A 19074-nucleotide genomic window follows, 5' to 3' on the forward strand; every position below is an offset into this window, starting at 1 on the left:
GGGAGGGAAATGCAAGAGGGAAGAGATATGCATTTATATGTATATGTATAACTGATTCACTTTGTTATAAAGCAGAAACTTACACACCCTTTTAAAGCAATTATACTCTAATAAAGATGTTAAAAATAATAATTAAGCTGCAGGCTTCTGTACATTTAAAAATGGAGGTGATTAGCATGACCTTAGGGTGGAATTTTGGACCTTCTTGCTGACCCTAGCTATTTGCAGCACCACATTAAATACCAGCGTTTGCTGAAGAAGAAATACTTATGTCCCCATCCCTCCTGTGGGCGACTCTTCAGGCTCCAGAAGTAACTTCTGTGACATGCCAAACATCATACAGATCAAAGAGATTATATCTGTGAATACTGTGCTCGAGCCTTCAAGAGTTCCCACAATCTGGCAGTGCACCGGATGATTCACGCTGGCAAGAAGCCATTACAATGCGAGATCTGTGGATTTACTTGTCGGCAAAAGGTATCCCTTAATTGGCACATGAAGAATCATGATGCAGACTCCTTCTACCTGTTTTCTTGCAATATCTGTGGCAAAAAAAAATGAGAAGAAGGACAGCGTAGTGGCTCACAAAGCAAAAAGCCACCCTGAGGTGCTGATTGCCGAAGCTCTGGCTGCCAACGCAGGCGCCCTCATCACCAGCACAGATATCTTGGGCACTAATCCAGAGTCCCTGAAACAACCTGCAGACGGTCAGGGTCTTCCTCTTCTTCTTGAGCCCTTGGGAAACACCACCTCTGGAGAGTGCCTCCTGCTAGAAGCTGAAGGGATGTCAAAGTCATACTGTAGTGGGAAGGAACCAGTGAGCCTGATGGCTGATGGGAAGATCTTAGTGCAAAGTGGCAGCAGTGGAGGCGCTGAAGGACTGGTCATGGACTCGGATATACTCGCTGCTACCACAGAGGTTCTGATTGAAGATTCAGACTCTACTGGACCTTAGTGGAAGGGAAGACTCTGGGCACAGGGACAGCTAAGACTTTGTATTTAAAAGACAAAAAGGACAAAAAAATAATAATAAAGCATTTAAAATCTAGTAAAATAAAAAAAATTAGAGAATTTTCAGAAATTCTCTAATATACCATTTTAAAGAGAAATAATTATTTTTCTTTCAGCATAATTGTTTGTGACGACTATTTCAGGAACTTTGTAATATAAAATAAGAAAAACAATTTTAGCATGAAACAATAATTAGGTGGAAAGGATTTATACTTTTTATGGAAAATTTATCTATTATTTATAAATTTCACTTTAGAAATAATATGCATTTATTAAATTTATGTTTTGTGCCAAACACTGCATGGGTTGTTTTATTTCAGTTGTTTTACTAAATATTCCTTGCAAAGAAAACTAAATTGTATGATTTCTTTTTCACAGATATCTATAAGGTATTAAATTTTCACCAGGAATTGTAAATTGTAAAGACAAACAGGTGGAACAGATTTTTCAATACTCTAATTTGAGGGGAAAATTTAAACATGTTTTAAATTTCTTATATTAAAGCAGGCAAATTTGATGAAAATGGAATAGGTCAAAATGCAGAATTCACTAATATAAAGAGGTGATATATTCTAAAAGATACTATTAAAAAATGTTTGTAAGGTCTTTTAATATTCAAATATTAAAATTGCCTGCTTTTCTCTTTTTTGAAACAGATGAGGGATATTTATAAGATCTAGATAAAACATAGGTTACATTGTCTCAGGTTTTGGTTTGAATGAAAGTATTTTTTTCCTACTAATAAAACTGTTGCCAGGGTTTGTGATTTTTTTTTTTTTTATCCAAGATCTTGTACTCAGCTATTTATTTATTTATTTACTTACTTACTTACTTACTTACTTATTTATTTATTAACATCTTTATTGGAGTATAATTGCTTTACAATGGTGTGTTAGTTTCTGCTTTATAACAAAGTGAATCAGTTATACATATACATATGTTCCCATATTTCTTCCCTCTTGTGTCTCCCTCCCTCTCACCCTCCCTATCCCACCCCTCTAGGTGGTCACAAAGCACCGAGCTGATCTCCCTGTGCTATGCGGCTGCTTCCCACTAGCTATCTATTTTAAGTTTGGTAGTGTATATATGTCCATGCCACTCTCTCACTTTGTCACAGCTTACCCTTCCCCCTCCCCATATCCTCAAGTCCATTCTCTAGTAGGTCTGTATCTTTATTCCTGTCTTGCCCCTAAGTTCTTCATGACCTTTTGTTTTCTTTCTTTCTTAGATTCCATATATACGTGTTAGCATACGGTATTAGTTTTTCCCTTTCTGACTTACTTCACTCTGTATGACAGACTCTAAGTCCAATTACCTCACTACAAATAACTCAGTTTCATTTCTTTTTATGGCTGAGTAATATTCCATTGTATATATATGCCACATCTTCTTTATCCATTCATCTGGTGATGGACACTTACGTTGCTTCCATATCCTGGCTATTGTAAATAGAGCTGCAATGAACATTTTGGTACGTGACTCTTTTTGAATTATGGTTGTCTCAGGGTATATGTCCAGTAGTGGGATTGCTGGGTCATATGGTAGTTCTATTTTTAGTTTTTTAAGGAACCTCCATACTGTTCTCCATAGTGGCTGTATCAATTTACATTCTCACCAACAGCGCAAGAGTGTTCCCTTTTCTCCACACCCTCTCCAGCGTTTATTGTTTCTAGATTTTTTGATGATGGCCCTTCTGACCAGTGTGAGATGATATCTCATTGTAGTTTTGATTTGTATTTCTCTAATGATTAATGATGTTGAGCATTCTTTCACGTGTTTCTTGGCAATCTGTATATCTTCTTTGGAGAAATGTCTATTTAGGTCTTCTGCCCATTTTTGGATTGGGTTGTTTCTTTTTTTGATATTGAGCTGCATGAGCTGCTTGTAAATTATGGAGATTAATCCTTTGTCAGTTGCTTCATTTGCAAATATTTTCTCCCATTCTGAGGGTTGTCTTTTCGTCTTGTTTATGGTTTCCTTTGCTGTGCAAAAGCTTTTAAGTTTCATTAGGTCCCATTTGTTTATTTTTGTTTTTATTTCCATTTCTCTAGGAGGTGGGTCAAAAAGGAGCTTGCTGTGATTTATGTCATGGAGTGTTCTGCTTATGTTTTCCTCTAAGAGTTTGAAGCTGTCTGGCCTTCCATTTAGGTCTTTAATCCATTTTGAGTTTATTTTTGTGTACGGTGTTAGGGAGTGTTCTAATTTCATTCTTTTACAGGTAGCTGCCCAGTTTTCGTCGCACCACTTATTGAAGAGGCTGTCTTTTCTCCACTGTATATTCTTGCCTCCTTCATCAAAGATAAGGTGACCATATGTGCGTGGGTTTATCTCTGGGATTTCTAACCTGTTCCATTGATCTATATTTCTGTTTTTGTGCCGTACCATACTGTCTTGATTACTGTAGCTTTGTAGTATAGTCTGAAGTCAGGGAGCCTGATCCCTCCAGCTTTGTGTTTCTTTCTCAAGATTGCTTTGGGTATTCTGGGTCTTTTGTGCTTCCATACAAATTGTGAAATTTTTTGTTCTAGTTCTTTGAAAACTGCCAGTGGTAGTTTCATAGGGATTGCATTGAATCTGTAGATTGCTTTGGGTAGTAGAGTCATTTTCACAGTGTTGATTCTTCTAATCCAAGAATATGGTATATTGCTCCATCTATTTGTATTATCTTTCATTTCTTCCATCAGTGTCTTATAATCTTCTGCATACAGGTCTTTTGTCTCTTTAGGTAGGTTTATTCCTAGATATTTTATTCTTTTTGTTGCAATGGTAAATGGGAGTGTTTTGTTAATTTCACTTTCAGATTTTTCATCATTACTGTATAGGAATGCTAGAGATCTCTGTGTATTAATTTTGTATCCTGCAACTTTACCAAATTCATTGATTAGCTCTAGTAGTTTTCTGGTAGCATCTTTAGGATTCTCTATGTATAGTATCATGTCATCTGCAAACCGTGACAGTTTTACTCCTTCTTTTCCAATTTGGATTCCTTTTATTTCTTTTTCTTCTCTGATTGCTGTGGCTAAAACTTCCAAAACTATGTTGAATCATAGTGGTGATAGTGGGCAACTTTGTCTTGTTCCTGACCTTAGTGGAAATGGTTTCAGTTTTTCACCATTGAAGACGTTGTTAGCTGTGGGTTTGTCATATATGGCCTTTATTATGTTGAGGATAGTTGCCTCTATGCCTACTTTCTGAAGGGTTTTTATCATAAATGGGAGTTGAATTTTGTCAAAAGCTTTCTGTGCATCGATTAAGATGAGCATATGCTTTTTCTCCTTCAATTTGTTAATATGGTGTATCACATTGATTGATTTGCATATATTGAAGAATCCTTGCATTCCTGGGATAAACCGCACTTGATCATGGTGTATGATCCTTTCAATGTGCTGCTGGATTCTGTTTGCTAGTATTTTGTTGAGGATTTTTGCATCTATGTTCATCAGTGATATTGGCCTGTAGTATTCTTTCTTTGTGTCATCTTTGTCTGGTTTTGGTATCAGGGTGATGGTGGCCTTGTAGAAGGAGTTTGCTAGTGTTTCTCCCTCTGCTATATTTTGCAAGGGTTTGAGAAGGATAAGTTTTAGCTCTTCTCTAAATGTTTGGTAGAAGTCGCCTGTGAAGCCATCTGGTCCTGGGCTTTATTTTGTTGGAAGCTTTTTAATTACAGTTTCAATTTCAGTGCTTGTGATTAGTCTGTTCATATTTTCTATTTCTTCTTGGTTCAGTCTCGGAAGGTTGTGCATTTCTAAGAATTTGTCCATTTCTTCCAGGTTGTCCATTTTATTGGCATATAGTTGCTTGTAGTAATCTCTCATGATCCTTTGTATTTCTGCAGTGTCAGTTGTTACTACTCCTTTTTCATTTTTAATTCTATTGATTTGAGTCTTCTCCCTTTTTTTCTTGATGAGTCTGGCTAATGGTTTATCAATTTTGTTTATCTTCTCAAAGAACCAGCTTTTAGTTTTATTTACTTTGCTATCATTTCTTTCATTTCTTTTTGATTTATTTCTGATCTGATCTTTAGGATTTCTTTCCTTCTTCTAACTTTGTGGTTATTTTGTTCTTCTTTCTCTAATTGCTTTAGGTGTAAGGTTAGGTTGTTTATTTGAGATGTTTCTTGTTTCCTAAGTTACGATTGTATTGCTATAAACTTCCCTCTTAGAACTGCTTTTGCTGCATCTCATACGTTTTGGGTCGTTGTGTTTCCATTGTCATTTGTTTCTAGTTATTTTTTGATTTCCTCTTTGATTTCTTCAGTGATCTCTTGGTTATTAAGTCTTGTATTGTTTAGCCTCCGTGTGTTTGTATTTTTTATAGATTTTTTCCTGGAATTGATATCTGGTCTCAAAGTGTTGTGGTCAGAAAAGATACTTGATACGATTTCAATTCTCTTAAATTTACCAAGGCTTGAATTGTGACCCAAGACATGATCTATTCTGGAGAATCTTCCATGAACACTTGAGAATAATTTATGTTCTGTTGTTTTTGGATGGAATGTCCTATAAATATCAATTAAGTTCATCTTGTTTAGTGTATCATTTAAAGCTTGTGTTTCCTTATATATTTTCATTTTGGATGATCTGTCCATTGGTGAAAGTGGGGTGTTAAAATCCTTCACTATGATTGTGTTACTGTCGATTTCCCCTTTTATGACTGTTAGTATTTGCCTTATGTATTGAGGTGCTCCTCTGTTGAGTGCATAAATATTTACAATTGTTATATCTTCTTCTTGGATCGATCCCTTGATCATTATGTAGTGTCCTTGTCTCTTTTAATAGTCTTTATTTTAAAGTTTATTTTGTGTGATATGAGAATTGACATTCCAGCTTTCTTTTGATTTCCATTTGCATGGAATATTTTTTTCCATCCCCTCACTTTCAGTCTGTATGTGTACCTAGGTCTGAAGTGGGTCTCTTGTAGACAGCATATGTACGGGTCTTGTTTTTGTGTCCATTCAGCCAGTCTATGTCCTTTGGTTGGAGTATTTAATCCATTTACATTTAAGGTAATTATCAATATGTATGTTCCTATTACCATTTTCTTAATTCTTTTGGGTTTGTTATTGTAGGTCCTTTCCTTCTCTTGTGTTTCCTGCCTAGAGAAGTTCCTTTAGCATTTGTTGTAAAGCTGGTTTGGTGGTGCTGAATTCTCTTAGCTTTTGCTTGTCTGTAAAGTTATTAATTTCTCCATTGAATCTGAATGAGATCCTTGCTGGGTAGAGTAATCTTGGTGGTAGGTTTATCCCTTTCATCCCTTTAAATATGTCCTGCCACTCCTTTCTGGCTTGCAGAGTTTCTGCTGAAAGTTCAGCTGTTAACCTTATGGGGATTCCCATGTATGTTATTTGCTTTTTTTCCCTTGCTGCTTTTAATATTTTTTCTTTGTATTTAATTTTTGATAGTTTGATTAATATGTGTCTTGGCATGCTTCTCTCTGGATTTATCCTGTATGGGACTCTCTGTGCTTCCTGGACTTGATTAACTATTTCCTTTCCCATATTAAGGAAGTTTTCCACTATAATCTCTTCAAATATTTTCTCAGTCCCTTTCTTTTTCTCTTCTTCTTCTGGGACTCCTATAATTCGAATGTTGGTGCATTTAATGTTGTCCCAGAGGGCTCTGTGAATGTCCTCAGTTCTTTTCATTCTTTTTTCTTTATTCTGCTCTGCAGTAGTTATTTCCACTATTTTATCTTCCAGGTCACTTATCCGTTCTTCTGCCTCAGTTATTCTGCTATTGATCCCTTCTAGAGAATTTTTTATTTCATTTATTGTGTTGTTCATCATTGTTTGTTTGCTCTTTAGTTCTTCTAGGTCCTTTTTAAACGTTTCTTGTATCTTCTCCATTCTATATCCAAGATTTTGGATGATCTTTACTATCATTATTCTGAATTCTTTTTCAGGTAGACTACCTATTTCCTCTTCATTTGTTAGGTCTGGTGTGTTTTTGCCTTGCTCCTTCATCTGCTGTGTGTTTCTCTGTCTTCTCCTTTTGCTTAACTTACTGTGTTTGGGGTCTCCTTTTCGCAGGCTGCAGGTTCTTAGTTCCCGTTGTTTTTGGTGTCTGTCCCCAGTGGCTAAAGTTGGTTCAGTGGGTTGTGTAGGCTTCCGGGTGGCGGGGACTAATGCCTGTGTTCTGGTGGATGAGGCTGGATCTTGTCTTTTTGGTGGGCACGTCCACGTCTGGTGGTGTGTTTTGGGGTGTCTGTGGCCTGATTACAATTTTAGGCCTCCTCTCTGCTAATGGATGGGGTTGTGTTCCTATCTTGCTAGTTGGTTGGTGTTGGGTGTCCAGCACTGTAGCTGGCTCGTTATTGAATGGAGCTGGGTCTTGGCATTGAGATGGAGATCTCTGGGAGATTTTCGCCATTTGATATTACTTGGAGCTGAGAGGTCTCTTGTGGACCAGTGTCCTGAAGTTGGCTCTCCCACCTCAGAGGCACAGCCCTGATGCCTGGCTGGAGCACCAAGAGCCTTTCATCCACACAGCTCAGAATAAAAGGGAGAAAAATAGAAAGAAAGAAGATAAAATAAAATAAAATAATTTAAATAAATAATTATTAAGAAAAAATTTTTAAAAAGTAAAAAAAAAAAAAAAAAAGAATGGACAGACAGAACCCTAGGACAAATGGTAAAAGCAATGCTGTACAGACAAAACCACACACAGAAGCATACACATACACACTCACAGAAAGAGAACAAGGGAAAAAATATATACATATATATTTGCTCCCAAAGTCCACCTCCTCAATATGGGATGATTCGTTGTCTATTCTGGTAATCCACAGATGCAGGGTACATCAAGTTGATTGTGGAGATTTAATCCACTGCTCCTGAGGCTGCTGAGAGAGATTTCCCTTCTCTTCTTTGTTTGCACAGCTCCAGGTGTTCAGCTTTGGATTTGGACCCACCTCTGCATGTAGGTCGCCTGAGGGCATCTGTTCTTTGCTCAGACAGGACAGGGTTAAAGGAGCAGCTGATTCAGGGGCTCTGGCTCACTCAGGCTAGGGGGAGGGAGGGGTATGGATTCGGGGCAAGCCTGCAGCGGCAGAGGCCAGTGTGACGTTGCACCAGCCTGAGGCGCACCATGAGTTCTCCTGGGGAAGTTGTCCCTGGATCACGGGACCCTGGCAGTGGTGGGCTGCACAGGCTCCCAGGAGGGGCGGTGTGGAGAGTGACCTGTGCTTGCACACAGGCTTCTTGGTGGCTGCAGCAGCAGCCTTAGCGTCTCACGCCCGCCTATGGGGTCCGCGCTGATAGCCGCGGTTCACGCCCGTCTCTGGAGCTCCTTTAAGCGGCACTCTTAATCCCCTCTCCTCGCGTACCAGGAAAGAAAGAGGCAAGAAAAAGTCTCTTGTCTCTTCGGCAGCTCCAGACCTTTTCCCGGACTCCCTCCCGGCTAGCTGTGGCACACTAGCCCCCTTCAGGCTGTGTTCATGCCGCCAACCCTAGTCCTCTCCCTGCGATCCGACCGAAGCCCAAGCCTCAGCTCCCAGCCCCACCCGCCCCGGTGGGTGAGCAGACAAGCCTCTCGGGCTGGTCAGTGCTGGTCGGCACCGCTCCTCTGTGCGGGAACCTCTCTGCTTTGCCCTCTGCACCCCTTTGGCTGCGCTCTCCTCCATGACCCCGAATCTTCCCCCCGCGCCACCCGCAGTCTCCGCCCGCGAAGGGGCTTCCTAGTGTGTGGAAACCTTTCCTCCTTCACAGCTCCCTCCCAGTGGTGCAGGTCCCATCCCTATTCTTTTGTCTCTGTTTTTTCTTTTTCCCTACCCAGGTATGTGGGGAGTTTCTTGCCTTTTGGGAGGTCTGAGGTCTTCTGCCAGCATTCAGTAGGTGTTCTGTAGGAGTTGTTCCACATGTAGTTGTATTTCTGATGTATTTGTGGGGAGGAAGGTGATCTCAGTGTCTTACTCTTCTGCAATCTTTGAAGCTCTTCTCAGCTTTTAAAATAGATTAAAAGGAGTTGGTTATTTTAAAGGCAATTTATTTACAAATAATTTAAATCATGATTGTGATGGCTCCATCAACTGTAATGAGTTTTGTTAGACTCTGTTTTTTTATTAACTCAAAATAACTGATGTAATATTCTCTATGCAGGAAAAACTAGCCATGCATTTTCTAAAGCAGGCTTTGGGAAATAAGTTAGAAAATAAAATAAAATTTTAACACCTTTATGTTTAAGGTTCAGTTACAACTGTATTTTTCTCGCCACAAACAAAAACAAAAGGAGAGTCCATTTCATCTAAATTTTACATAATCTTCATAATAATCCTCAACATGGGCTTTCTATCAGAATATGACTTTCTATTTTGGAAAATCAGAGTAACCAAATGACAACTGGTTGACTTTTCATGTGAATTTGTCATGTACCATCAAATTATTTTCTTCCACTGACTTGCTCACTCATTTTATTGAAAATATTGTAATTTCTGAAATTGTCACAATCAGGCCTGCAATCATTATGATGAAATACTTCCTGGTTGTGTATATTAAAAGCCTCATCAAAAACTAAGGAAAATATTAAGGAGAAAGAAGACCAATCAGCAATTAGAAGCTATTAATGCTGAAATTATCACCAATATGTTGGTAAAGGAACTGAGATTAGCTAACCCCAAATTTCAAAAGATATTTATTTATTTCCCCTAATCACTGTTACCAAGTTTAAAAATAAATGCACCTAATTATTAAATAATTTGTGTCAAGAAGTTTCATAAATAAAGGGCAAATGTTTTCACTATTCTTACTTATTAGAAAGAATATATTAATTAAATTATTTGTCTGGGATTTAAAATTTTAGCAGAAAACCAAAATCAAAGGAATGAAAAAACATATATTGCACTACAGCTACTAATTTAAGGTCTGTCAATAATTTCAGCACCCATTTTTTAAAAAGCTATATATCCCAATCACATTATTTTTTTCCTTTTTGAGACATGGGGACGAGTATTTAATCTGATTTTTTGCACTTTTACTTTTCCATTAAGCATACTTATTTTCTACTTGGCACAATTTTTGTTGTTACTAGAATTCACATTTTCAATTTTAATACTTGCCACTGCCAGGCATTTCACCTATAACAGACTATCCATATGTGTGTGAGTATTTTATCCTTATATTAAATAAAAATAATTTTCACAGTAATCTTTCTGCTGAGCACACTCTAAACATAAACTTCCTGAAGACTTCCTCAGATAGACTATGACAGATTTAGAAAAAATATGAAGAGTACTTCTATTTGTTTAGTCAAAAATATTCCCCTTCAGTATATTTTAAAAAATCAATTGAACTGAAAGTTTATGTAAAATCACTTTACGTTGCTGCTATACAGAAAATGCTAACTTTATTGTTATTATGCATAGAAACCATCTAACTTATAACAATCAGTTCTATTTGATATAATTTATAAAATGTGTTTGTGTGTGAGTGTGTCTGTATACACCCTTATTTTTGGAGCACACTTATTTGTGGAGCAGTTGCTAAGAGATACCCACATGCATAAATGAGTGTATCTAAGGAGATACACACATGCATAAATGAAATATTCCCTCATACCATAGAGATGTGGAAGGAAGCAAGATCCATTAGCACTAAGTTAATCTGAGCAGGGGAGGAGTTGTAAGACTGGGAAAGATTTGTCTCAGTGGCTGTGTTAGAATTTAGATCAACCAAACAATTTATGTTTTGCTTATTAAATATAGTATATATCTCAAAGAATATTAGAAAATAAGTTTAGGTAGATATAGATGAGTAGATTTTTCAAGACTGAAAGCTGGAAGAGATTTCAAGGTGATAGAAAAATCACTAGTAAAAATACAACACTGGATAACTCTGATACTAACTTGCCAATATTTATAGTGAACAAGGGAATTTTTTTAATCACACTTTTTATTTTATATTGGAATATAGCTGATTAACAATGTTATGATAGTTTCAGGTGCACAGAAAAGTGACTCAGCCATACATATACATGTATCTATTCTCCCCTCAAACTCCCCTTCCATCCAGGCTACCACATAACATTGAGCCCCTGTGCTATATAGTAGGTCCTTGTTGGTTATCCATTTAAATATGGCAGTGTGTACATGTCAATCTCAAACTTCCTAACTATATCCCTTCCTCCCACCCTTCCCCCCTGGTAACCATAAGTTCGTTCTCTTAGTCTGTGAGTCTGTTTCTGTTTTGTAAATAAGTTCATTTGTATCATTTCTTTTTAGATTCTTCATATAAGTGATGCCATATGATATTTCTCTCTCTCTCTCTCTGACTTATTTCACTTAGTATGATATTCTCTAGGTCTATCCATGTTGATGCAAATGACATTATTTCATTCTCTCTGATGACTGAGTAATATTCCATTGTATATATGTACCACATCTTCTTTATCCATTGCACTGTCGATGGACATCTAGGTTGCTTCTATGTCTTGGCTATTGTAAACAATGCTGCAATGAACATTGGGGTACATGTATCCTTTTGGACCATGTTTTTCTCCAGATATATGCCCAGTAGTGGGACAAAGGAATTTAACTAGATGTTAGCAGTTGGTAATTAAGAATCTAGTATCATTGATATGTCTGACATAAGCACAAACATTTTTATCTGTCCTACTTTGTAACTAGATGGTATAAAATGCCAGGATACAAAATGAGCATTTCTTCATAAAAGCAGGTTATCCCCAGGTACTTAAATTTTCAGTAAACACCAAATTACTTTTAAAAATATATACAAGTGGATAAAGAAGATGTGGTACATATATACAATGGAATATTACTCAGCCATTAAAAGGAAAGAAATTGGGTCATTTGTAGAGATGTGGATGGACTTGGAGACTGTCATACAGGCCAAAGTAAGTCAGAAAGAGAAAAACAAATATCGTATATTAACACATATATGTGGAATCTAGAAAAATGGTACAGATGAACCTGTTTGCAAAGCAGAAATAGACACAGACATAGAGAACAAACGTATGGACACCAAGGGGGGAAAGGATGGGTGGGATGAATTGGGAGATTGGGATTGACATGTATACACTGCTATGTATGTAATAGATAACTAGTGAGAGCCTGCTGTATAGCATGGGGAATTCTACTTGATGCTCTGTGGTGACCTAGATGGGAGGGAAATCCAGAAGGGAAGGGATATGTGTATATATATGTCTGATTCACTTTGCTGTACAGCAGAAACTAGCACAACATTGTGAAGCAACTATACCCCAATTAAAATATACACATATATATACAAGTGAAAACAAAAAACTAGCAATCATGCATAGTAGATGAAAAATCACTAAAGAATGACTTGAACCATTTTGGATTAATTTCTATCATTTATAAATCTCCCTTTTTTCTCAAATCATCATTATAATATTTATCTCAATATTTATTTTACAGTCTTCTCTTGTATATCTCTCTCAGTTTATTTTCCCAAATTTTATATTAAAAAATAAACAATGTTATTGAATTTATTTATTTATGTATTTTCTTAGCCCATTCAGGCTGCTATAACAAAATTCCATAGACTAGGTGGCTTATACACACTAAAAATTTATTTCTCAAAGTTAGTCTGGAAGTCTAAGAACAGGGTGCCAACATGATTGGGTCTTATTGAAGACCTTTTCTGGGTGGCAAACTGCCAACTTCCCACTGTGTCTTTAAGTGGTGGAAGGAATTATGAGATCTCTCTTAAGCCTGTTTTATAAGGGCACTAATTTCATTCATGAAGCCTCCTTCCTCATGACCTACCCAGCTCCCAAAGGCCCCACCTTCTACTACCATCACCTTAAGGGTTAGGATTCAACACATGAGTTTTGGGGGTACACAAACACTCATAACATTCATATACTCATCTGTTGACATTGACCAGAATATTCTTCTTGTCTGGACTACTTAACTCAGTCAGTTGGTATGTTGTTGTTAGTCTAACAAACAGACTTGGATTTGGGGTAAAATTGCTGTCAAAAATTGTGACAGTTAAACACACTTCACTGAGCTATCAAACCCATTTCTGATCAGCTAGATCCGTGTTGCTCACTGAATATGCAATAGAAAGGAAACTACTGGATGGGGATTAAAATTGTTAACATCTTTTTTGGATAATATAATTTGGTAAGCACTTCTAAAAGCTACTTGGAAATTAGAATCAGGAATTGAATAGCAAATACCTTAACTTTACGGACAATCAATTCAGTAGTCATTTTATTGACCAAAAGAGTATCTGTGAAAGAGAATGTAAATATATTAATTTTTAAAAATCTCACAGTTATTTTTAAAAACGATAATCCCTCACTAGCTTTAGACCAGAAACAGAGCACTCATTTATTTATTTATTTTGCTTTTGCAATGGCTTATCTTGCCATAGAATATTTTTTTAATTGAAGTATAGTTGATTTACAATGTTGTGTTAATTATTGCTGTACAGCAAAGTGACTCAGTTATACATATATATATATACACATTCTTTTTCTACATATTCTTTTCCATTATGGTTTATCACAGGATATTGAATACAGTTCTCTGTGCTGTATAGTAGGACCTTGTTGTTTATCCATTCTGTATATAAAAGCTTACATCTGCTAACCCCAACCTCCCACTCCATCCCTTCTCCCTTGGCAACCACCAATCTGAGGAACACTCATTTATGAATGAGACGGTATGTGTTAGATGACAGAACCATTCTGCAATACTAAATGCATGTGATTCTTTTCAAGGCATTTTAGGATTTATCTCCATATTACTATGTAGTGATGTTAACTTTATAATGGCTTACACTTATTGCTAAATTTTAGGCTAAAAATGATATAAGATTTTTAGGTTCAACTATCTGTTTGCATAATTACTTATATGCTTGTATCCACTCTTAATTTGGGGAACAATTGAAATAAAAAGTTCATTAGAATTCATTTTTAATATTAAGAATTAGACCAGTTAAAATTAAACTTACATAACTTTACCTAAATTAAAATTTGGAAGACTGAGGCATATGATTGAAGCTTGATATTTGCCTATAATTGCCTTTACATGATACCAATACCTATAGTTTTAGCCATGACTGAAATGAAAAAAGTCAGATAATAAAATCAGATTCTGCCTCTACACATAAATTTAATTGTGTGACTACTGAGTTGGCCATAAACTCAAAATGAAAAAGGTGATTTATTTTACTATCTCTTGGGGGACTTATTTGACAGGGTGTATATCAGTTCATAGCTATTCAATATATATCTGGCACTGACTATTTAATTGGTGATTAATTAAATAAATTGCCAAGCCCTAGGGGAATATACACCTGAGGCATTAACAACCTTATTTTAAAACAGAATTTTTGTCATTTTTATTGGTTGATTGTTTGGTTAGTTTATTTTACATTGAGATGGGAATGGAGTCTAAAAACTGAAATCTAGTTAAAGAAAAGCTGGACTATTAAAGTTGAATGCTAAAGGAAAATCTTGAGAAAATAAAATGTGTAAAAACAAGACAGTCTTATATTAAAATAATTCAAGATGTACTCTTATTTTCACTGTGATGAGAACAACAAAATTTACCAGTAGTTCAAGACTTACCAGTGGTTTCAAGAAAAGAAAAGGAGTATTTTTACATTTTTATGAACTTATATCATGAAATCCACAACAAATCTCAAAAACAAGACTTTGTGGTGACACATTTATGCTTGTGAGGCTTATTTATGAGATAAAAATCTCTGTTTTGTTTTGCTTTGTTTTCAATGCTGAGGCATTTGTGCCAGTTTTATTGCCACTAGACTTATTTCTCATTTCCTTAAGAAAATGCTTAAATTAGCTTAAAAAAGTAAAAATTTCAGGAAAGAAAAAATGCAGGAAAAGATAATAGGCTTGATGAAGTTGGCATTATTTTATTTTTCTCTTGTGATTTTCAATGTGATTTCAATATTTATCACATAAAAGAAAACGTATATCTCAGCCTTCAATTAAGGAAAGATAAATACTTAGACTAAAGTTCTATAAACATATATAATTTTTTAAATGTATTATAAGAAGTAAATATGACATGATTCTTTAAACAGAGCTGCACTGCCCAAAATGTTAGCCATGAGTTATGTGGTTATGTGCACTTAACTTAAATTAATAAATTAAATTCCATTAAAATTTATTTACTCAGACACACTAGGCAAATTCAAGTGCTCCATGTGGCTAGCATACAGGATTGGCGATGCAGAGAATTTCTAACTGGACGGATCTAGTGAGTGACTTTTAAAAATACCACACTTAAGAACTGTATTATAGAAAAGTCTCACATTTCTCATTGTTAAATACTACTTTTTTTTCTACCACCCATATGTTGGATCAGAACACAACCTAGGATTTTTTTAGGGATGAGAGAAAGTGAACATATTTAACTTTTTTTATTTCCATCAAGGAAATAAACCAGAACCAGAACTGTCTCCTTGTTTCAGAATTTCCATTCCTTCCCACTAAGGAAAACTTGTTTCTTCTGGGTTCTCTTTCCCTCAGGCCATCTCCTGATTGCTGAGTGGGTCGTCCATTAATTTGACAAAAGAAGACACCACAATGCTAACTCAAATTCTAAGCTTTTGGGCATCTAAGCCAAGTTTATAACAGATCCTGTGGGGATTATAAAGAGGAGGTGCAAATCTAATTTTTGAATGGGCAAACTAACTGGATTGGTGGCCATTCCTTTCTTCTCTCTCACACTGGATAAAGAAAGAGCCTGGAGGGAATGGCCTTCATTAACGTGTTTTTTTATATGGGAAAAACATTCCACTATTTCTTCTTTTAGAGTTAATATAAGTAAAGCACTGTTATGAGGGAGTTTATGGCTCAGTTTTTTGTTGTTGTTGTTGTTGTTTAAATATGATGAAAGCTTTTATTATTTATTTATTTATTTATTGGCTGTGTTGGGTCTTCGTTTCTGTGCGAGGGCTTTCTCTAGTTGCGGCAAGCGGGGGCCACTCTTCATCGCGGTGCGCGGGCCTCTCACTATCGCGGCCTCTCTTGTTGCCGAGCACAGGCTCCAGACGCGCAGGCTCAGTAGTTGTGGCTCACAGGCCTAGTTGCTCCGAGGCATGTGGGATCTTCCCAGACCAGGACTCGAACCCGTGTCCCCTCCATTGGCAGGCAGAGTCTCAACCACTGCGCCACCAGGAAGCCCCTATAGCTCAGTTTTAGGAGTCATATTGGGCTGAGGCCCTGCTCAGAAGTGTTCTTTAATAAATGTAGCTCTTGCTGTATATTTATAATTTAATACTGGTCTTTTTTTCCGTTCTATGATCACAAATAGGTGAACCTTTACACTTAAGAAGAATACTTGATAGTTTAAATGACTGTATCCTATTTATAGTGAAAAATAACAATTTATAGATTTAAGTAGTGATTGGTATATGTATATGTTTATATGTTCAAATATCAATGTGTAAAAGAATTTAAATGCGTAGAATTTTAGTATGAAATAATTCATATGTCTGTAAAATTCCAGTGCATTATCTCTTACTAATAGTCACAAATGTGAAGTAAGTCATTAGCATTGCCATGGCAAATGTAATCATAGGTTTCTGAATTAATTTATTAATTCATATTGCTTAGCTTAGGCATTATCTAGAAATGGCTTTAGACATTTGCCTAAAGCCTTTTGAAAATAATCAGATTTTATAAAATTATTCAGAATAGTCCACCACAGTTATCTAGAGCTGATGCTTCATATTCTCTAGTATATGATCTGGAATGATTTACTTGAAGATTATCATTGCCATGATCAGTTTATGTGAAGACATATAAACATGTAAGACAGGACTTTGCTTAAGGTAGTAAGTAACAAGCATGCTTTCCTCTTCCTCTTCAGCCCTGCATCCAAGATTGTAATTAGATGGCTAATGTGAAAATCAGAAGAGAATTTATATTTTAAATTAACATTTTTTTGGCACTTATCCATATTTTCCCATATCCTTTAAAGACCTTAAGCACATGGCAGTTCAATATTAAAGGGAAGAATCAATAATTCAAATGATCTCATGAAACCAACAAGAAATAAACAATTAAAATTTTGTTATTAAGGAGTGACTGGAAAATTGACTCAAATTGTCATATGTTAAACATAGCCTAAGTAATTTATCACTTCATAAGGAATTCCAATTGCTGATCAACGAATAAAGTGTTGGTTTTAAAACGTTAAATTTTTTACTCTTGCATTTGTTTGATGTAGCATACCCTAGTCACTGCTGATTCTTGAAATTGCAGATCATTTAAGTATCTCTAGTCAGCAACTTTATATGTTCTCCCAAAAGGAAATATATTCTTGCTGAAATATGATCACTGGGCCATACCAGTGGATGTTTAATCTTGGAGAAAGTGAATTTTCCTGTATTATAAGACTGGGCTGATCAGCAGTAGCTATCTTTATTCTTTTTCATGTCCAGATTATGCCTCCTGCTTCACTGGAGAGAGGAATTGGGGGCTATCTATGGGATTTTCTGCAATGTCAAATGATGCACTGCTTTTAACAAATATATTAAGCCTTCAGTTCTCAAACCTGCTGGAGTCAGCAGTATTTTAATTTTATAAATATCTTCAGTTTTTAAATTACTGCAAAATATAGCTCAGAAGGACAGAAAAGCACTGCCAACAGAATACCCTCACACCAACTATTCTACTTTTAAATATTTTTAGTGCTTCTCTAAATAATTTCTTGTTGATTATAAAAATGGGATAAGGCTTTATAATGAGATATCTGAGTGATCCACAAGACAAAGACAGATTGAGTTTTGAAGTGTGCAGTGACATTTTAACAGATAGAAGAAATGTCATGAGTTAATAGTTTGTATTGTTTTCATTTCAAGTTGTTTTTTCCTTCCGTTTCTGAAACTCAATAATGGATTCTTAATTTCCTTTTTACATTATTATCTAGTGAGAAAGATAATATCTTAAAAATTGTCCCGCTTAATGTAAATGCTTCCTTAAAAGTTAATCTCTATTAGTCCTGTGTAAAATAACAGGAATTTCAGAAACTTTGTCTTCTTGGTGAGTGGGGAACCATGCTCACTGGACACACAACACATGTATGCATACTGTATAGAAAGAACAAATAGCAGACTATACAAATTATTTGACTAACTATTGCTGAGATGAATTAACTTATTTTAAGAAATATATTTTGCATTAAATAAGTTTAATGGTGCCCCAATAAATATAAATTTGTTATAATATATAATTTTGTTAATAAACATAAATTTGTTATCTTTCAAAAAACTGTTCAGACTTCACACTCTCATTTTAATTCTAGGTAACAACATAGTATTTTTCAGAATAAGATGTCATGACATATCATTAAAAGAAGAAACCTAGTTCATAAACTGTATAACTATGTTATTAAATGCTCCAAATATTAACATTCAAACATCAGCAGTAGTTCACACAATCATATTGATGCACAAACAAGCACAGTATCTGCAGGAGATAGATAAGTACGATTTAATGAATAAAAATATTGTGTGTTCTAAGATGAAACTATGATTTATAATAGTTTCAGATCATGATATAGAGAAGCACCATGAATACAATTTAGTTGAATGTTCTCATTCCACAGATAAGGGAATGGATTCTTAGAGAACATAGTGGGAAAAGAGAGTGGCAGATCCAAACTAAAACTCTGATCTGATCTCATGTCCCTGGTTCCATCTTTATATCAAGTGCCATATAAATATAATATATGAACATAGTTCTTGTTATGTTTTCTCTGCTCACTGAAGAAATCGAGGCACAGAAAATTAAATAGCTTGCCCCCCAAAAAATAGCTAATAATATAATGAAATCTTCTTGAGGTGTTTGACTCAAAAACCTGTGATCATGAGACTCCAGATTCTGCTAACAGTGTCCAAGCCTGGACAGAACATCACTCTCACATTTACACCAGTAACAACAAAAAATCCCAGAGAAATTTGAAAATACACAAATTCATTCTAACCCATCAGATAATTGCAAAGCAACCAACCAACATAAGTCTAAACAAAGACAGGCACATCCAAGTAAGTGAGCATCTGTTTAATTATGGCAGATGACATCAAACACCAGTAAGAAGAGT

General features: G+C 35.8%; 1 pseudogene; it reads left to right on the plus strand.

Moving 5' to 3' along the window:
- The first annotated feature begins 259 nt into the window (after positions 1-259).
- On the plus strand, positions 260-955 carry LOC132366488 (E3 ubiquitin-protein ligase ZFP91-like; annotated as a pseudogene).
- The last annotated feature ends 18119 nt before the right edge of the window (positions 956-19074 follow it).

This window comes from Balaenoptera ricei, chromosome 5 (assembly GCF_028023285.1).
Source record: "Balaenoptera ricei isolate mBalRic1 chromosome 5, mBalRic1.hap2, whole genome shotgun sequence".
NCBI lineage: Eukaryota > Metazoa > Chordata > Mammalia > Artiodactyla > Balaenopteridae > Balaenoptera > Balaenoptera ricei.